This window comes from Adiantum capillus-veneris, chromosome 13 (genome assembly GCF_014529385.1).
Source record: "Adiantum capillus-veneris isolate H3 chromosome 13, ASM1452938v2, whole genome shotgun sequence".
Taxonomy (NCBI): domain Eukaryota; kingdom Viridiplantae; phylum Streptophyta; class Polypodiopsida; order Polypodiales; family Pteridaceae; genus Adiantum; species Adiantum capillus-veneris.
In genome coordinates this window covers 151100419-151106419 of record NC_140943.1, presented here as the reverse complement: position 1 = coordinate 151106419, position 6001 = coordinate 151100419, and the positions used below count along the sequence as shown (strand labels likewise).

General features: G+C 42.6%; 1 pseudogene; it reads right to left on the bottom strand.

Moving 5' to 3' along the window:
* Positions 1 to 1830: 1830 nt before the first annotated feature.
* On the bottom strand, positions 1831 to 2322 carry LOC147445085 (uncharacterized; annotated as a pseudogene).
* Between the last annotated feature and the right edge of the window lie 3679 nt (positions 2323 to 6001).

The window sequence follows — 6001 nt, the reverse complement described above, 5'->3', positions numbered from 1 at the left end:
AACAATATTCCACTTATTTATAATGATAAACCCACAATAGATTTTTTAGTTGAGAGATCTCCTTGACCATGGGCTTGGTAAAATGTTTCTCTTCCTTGTCACACCACGGACACTTTATCTCTCTCCTCGGGCCTTATTGCCCTTGGATATTTCCACCAAGTTTAATGATTGTTGGAAACATTGGCACCATGATTAAAATGGCCTTCAAAGTCATGACCTCATAGGGGTTGTTAGAGATTTGGGTGTTTATAGATTAATTAGCACCAAGTATGACATAGTAATGCATGCATGGCTGCAATATATCCCAATCTCATTGCTTGCATAGAAAGAAAAATGTTACTCAATCCTAGACCTCTATTGAAGGGTTAAACCACAAGCCTTATGCTAAAAAAGTAAGTCTCTTGCCACTAATACAAATCTCAAGACTATGTAGAGAGGATCCTGTCCTTCTCTTCTCTTCTTAATTCTCCTATGTCTCTCTCACTCTCGCTCTCTCTAACTCAAGCTATTGTGATTTGAAGTACAATAAGTTGTTGTATAGATCATGGTGGAAACTTTGGAAGAATTCTACTGCAATGAGGACATTTTTTAAAGAAAATCCACATCATGGTATATATTGAGGTTTGCATCAACCCATCATATATAGCCAGCCATCGGGGGGGGATATTGCACTGATTTGATAGAAGAGTCACCAAGGTTGATAGTCATGATCAATGTACTGAGGAAAATTTTGTGCTCCCACATGGCCCCTCCCTTTCACCTACTTGTGTGTTTAATAATCATGGTTACAACCCATCCCCTTCTTGGACACTCTCTTTGATCTCTTTTGCTTGTGTAGATTCCTTATAGTGTTGAAAAACCTACTACGTTTAGAGAAACGTAGTGTGAAACCCTTGATATATTGATATATATTCAATGTACCTGTTAGTGTTGTTTATTTTGAACACGAGTCTAGAATCTATAGAGCTATCTGCCATAGCCTCAACCCATTTTCTTCATGCAAAGATTGACCTTGTTCAAGAGACTAAGCTATTGATCACATCTCTCAGAGTCCTAGTTCTCCATTGTCATTGTAGCCCTCTCTACTACTCGCTAACTGCATTGTTGCTAGCGATATTTTGATACTAGCATCTCGAGTGATTTTGCTATAGCTCATCTCCCACAAATGTACAAGCTGATGGAGTGCACAAGCCACTCATCCTATAGCACCTTTCTCATTTTCTAGAATTTGAGAGCCATGTTTATTAGGATATGCATGCATGCTTATGTGATAATGTGTGTGTGTGTGAGAGAGAGAGAGAGAGAGAGAGAGAGAACTTAGAAGAGAGCAAATATGCAACTCATAAGAGCACGTGATTCCTGTAGGCTAGAATGAATGAGGTATTGAGGCTGTAGTGCATCCTATAGCTCGTTATCAATCATGAGTCATGAGTGACAATATTTGTCGCTCCTTGCTAACGGAATCCTTGGATCACAGAATTTCGAGCACATACACCTAAGCAATACAAAACCTAACCTAATCGCTCTTCATCACAAAGAAATCAAGTGTGTGCGTGAATTTAATATAGTTTGTTTATCACTCTCACACTCCGTACCCTAGAGAACTTCCCCCAACCAATCTCTCTCTCTCTCTCTCTCTCTCTCTCTCTAGTCCCCATCACAAGCTTTGATAAGACACTCTTTAATCAGATAATTGTACAAATAATATACAGTTTTGTCCCTGATTATATTAAGTGCAGTTTTAACAACTCAAATTCAGCTTTGAAGGTTCCCTATAGCACAATAGAGAAACAATGCTACTCAAACAAGTTTACATCATACTTGCATGGATGCCTAGTGTTGTACGTGTTGCAACCAATCCCCACCATGCATAGGATTCGATCGATCAACTTCTTGGCAATGGTAAACATAGGATTGCACACGTTCTCCTCCCTCTGTCACTACCTCAACAACTTCTCGATCATAAAAGTCTGGAGAATATTCTCGCCGTTCAAAAGTGTCAAGCAACCTTCCAACATTACCAGAAGTACCAAGAGACATTGTGTAACCGAGAACAGCATGGCCTGCTTCCTCGAGTCTCAAAGCAGGGCGACACACTCCACCAGAATTGCAGGAGGAAAGACGACCTCCAAGAAGCCAGGCGCGCCTGGCTTGCACCGCCTCGCTAGGGGCTGATGTCAGGCCTGGAGGTACTGTACACAAACACATGCTGCACAGAAGAAGTGTTGGACGTGTTGCCATTGCAGCAAGCAGCCTGCTTTTCCTCTTCCGATGTTGCTAATGACGTGGATCCCTTGAACTGTCAGGTAATGGCTGCCCCATTCTCTCTCGCTCTCAGAGTGTGTGTGTATGTGTGTCAATTTCAACATCATCCCCTTTGTCCTATAGCTTGACAATAGCAAGTGTATGTGTGTGCTAGAGCCGGCTTGTCTAGTCCCATAAAAAAACAAAGCTGAAGTTGTTGCTTTTGTGTGAGGGCCTGCGAAATCAAAGACAGTTGCACTCTACGAAATCAAAGATAGTAGCGAAATGAAAGATAGTTGTACCCTGAAGTTATTGCCCATAGCGAGGCTGCCCATTGCTTAGTTCCAGTGATAATTCTTGTAGCAAAAGCAAAGACATTTTGTAGCCTGCAATACTTGCTGCGATACTTCAATTCCTGTAGCGAAAGCAAAGACACAAGCATGGCCTTTACCCTGCGTTCCCATAGCAATATCGTCGTCCAGTTCCGCCTACCCTCCAGAATGTATCATGAACCTCTCTCTAGCCATCCGCACCGGCGCGGATCACTAGAGGGAGATGGATTGCACCCTGTGGAGCTACCTTGGTCACACATAGGAATATGATCATCCAGCTTTTCCCACCTTCCAAAATGCAAATTGAACCTAAAAAAAACTCTCTCTAGGCATACGTGCCGGCGTGGATGGCTAGAGGGAGTTAGGACTTTATTAAGAGGTGACTCCTGCCTAGGGGGATTGGCAGTGGGGAAATGATCACCAATCGCACCTGGAAAAAAATTATAGGAACCCACTATTGGGCACTGACGACGTTGGTGGGGATGGCGTGGTATTTAGTCAACACTATGCATGATGGAGCTGATGGTTATATTGTCTTGTGGGTAACTACCATGGGTCTCCACGTTGCACTTTCCTTCAAGGGTGAATCTGGGCTTATCCTGGATTCATCTAGGTACATTTTTTAGTCGTATAGCGGACATGCAGACTTCACATTATGAAGTTTTTGTCCGAGTTACGACCAATTGATATTGTGCTAATTCTTTCTATCTTTTGTGGTGCGTATGCCCTATCAACTACCTCATTTTTGTGCTTTTTTTTTTTAATGCTTCTTTTAGTGATAGGCTTCATTATGGCTGGGCCTGCCCTTGATCTCTGGAGTCATGACAGAAACTCAGTACGCTGAACTTTGTGTTGATGTATGCTCATGTGTGTGTGCGTGTGGTGTGTGTTGTGATGGGGAGCATATGTTAGTACCTAGTTCTACACCCACTATTGGGCACTGACGATGTTAGTGCGGATGTCGTGGTATTTAGTCAATACTATACATGATGGAGGTGATGGTTATATTGTCGTGTGGATGACTACCATGGGTCTATACCTTGCACTTTCCTTCAAGGGTGAATCTAGGCTTATCCTGGATTCATCTAGGTATATATGACTCAACGGGTGCATTCAAATTGTACATGCCACAATGCCCCAACATCGACATTCCTTTTTACAAATAGCCTTGCATTTAGCCTGTTGTTGTAACGTCTAGACATAAAAGAAAGTGTCAGCTTTTGAAGCGACAAATGAGATACGAGCTAGTGGTTATGTGATTCGCAACTACAGGTGAGGGTTAGAGATCAAACCCTTGTCTTTATTTTGCACCAAAAAGTACCAAACTTGCTTCTATTGTGAGGGAAAATGCGTCCCTCTAGTGGGTCTCAAAACTAAGTGCCTTTTTTGAACCAATGGAGGCTTGGCACCTTGATTGAGGGTATGAAGTTCTAGGTAGTCCGGACCCCCGTAAATTTATTTCATGCATAGCCATTTGGACCCCTCAACCTCTCTCTCTCTCTCTCTCTCTCTCTCTCTCTCTCTCTCGCAAACCGGGCCATCTGCAATGGCTAAAGAGAGATTGGCCTTCAACCCAGCTACCCTTTATTGCTCTTAATCTACTTGTTTTGAATAGCATGTCTTGAGGTCAAGACTCATTGGATAAATCTTCACTTGGGATTGATTGTACCAGATGAGAGCTTCACTTTCCTTCTCTCTCTCTCTCTCTCTAGATACACACACACACGTGTGTGTGTGTGTGTGTGTGTGTGTGTGTGTGTGTGTGTGTGTGTATACATATGTATATATACATATATAATAGGCATGGTTAGAGATAGGTGCAAAGGAAAAATAAAAACCAATGTACTTGACAATGGAGCAATATGAACATCACCATACAAAAAGGAACACATCATGATGTGAAAATTAACATAATTAGAAAGCTAGAGTTAAGCTAGATGTTTATAGATGCATACAAACATTTGCTCGGAAAAACTCGCTCGGTGCGTGGTAAGACTCGCTAAGCAAACGTATAAACCAGACTAGTGATGGGAGAGGAGTGTTTTTTCCATCGATAGAGGAATTTGAGGTAGAATCTCCAATCGTATTGGGGAGATGTTAAGGCGGTTACGCCGCTAGCGGAAGCTAAATAGCGAGAACTCAACCAACAACAGAATTTGTCAGACGAGGACGGAGCTTGACCTGCAGGCGCATGGAAACAACTAGGTGGGTGTCAAATCACCTACTCGACCTTCTAATGACAATCACTACTAAGGAAATCAAATCTAAGTTCTAAAATACGCAAGTGACTGAAATCCGTACTACGAACGAATGCTATACGAAACAGGATCTAGAATCATTGAATCGATCTCAAACTCAAGGGGAAGTCTATACACTAGGTAAGAACAACACCCTAAAGACTTGAACTGCAAAATCAACCTATAACCACTCCGTGCGGTAAACGCGTATGAAGACAGGCCGAAAAATACAGGTGACTGAAACTTGACCCCGATGGTACTAATGCGTAGCTCTACTCGTTGTGGTTCTATAGATATGCAGCACGCTCTATTTCGACACACGAGTTGGAAGAAAACTCACACCGAAGCTCGTAGGAACTTACCACACGTAGAAGCTGATAGCGCGCACTCTTGGTATCTGTGCGTAGCTCTCACCGTTGCTAACACAATGGTGGTGTCGCTTCTCCAATGGCGGCCCCGTAGCTCGCGTAGCAAGAAGATAAGACTCTCTCTCTCTCTCTCTCAAACACAGTCACGGCGCTCAAAAACTCTCTTTGATTAATAATTCAATCTCCCTTAGGTTACAAAACTTTGGCTTATATACCTCAGCCTTGGAGGTGAGAACATCTCTAATTATTTACATCAGCAGGTGAAATTACTTCGGGATTACAAGCTGGAAACTCAATTGAGTCCCGTTACTTAATGAATGGCTCAAATCAAAATTAATGTCGGAAAGACATTTATTACAATCAATGGTTACAAAATGATGGGTGTGAGCAAAAATGTGGGTGTGATTCTCTGCTGGCTCAACACTCCCCCCCTCCGCGTTCATGTCGTCCCTGACATGACTTTTAGGCTTGGTCAATAGAGTCCTGTCATCTTGAGCATCTGCAAATGTGATTCATAGCGTAGGTTGCCGATGGTCAAGGTTGGGCCGAATATTTTGCTTTTGTGAGTGAAAAAGCCGGTGTAGAAAGCTTCTTCGAATGTTTGCATGTGGAAGCTAGGCAAAAACATAATTCTTTGGTATAAGAGATGTAACACCTTTGGTGATGGCTGCAATGAAAGATCATACATCATATCCGTCACTGTGTCGGCCGTCGATAGTAGACTCGAGGTAGTGGCTTTATCTGGCGCGAACACTTCAATGCATGCTAAGAGAGTCCTGCAGATTTTCTTTAGCATCTGACACGAAAGGTCAGGAGAGCC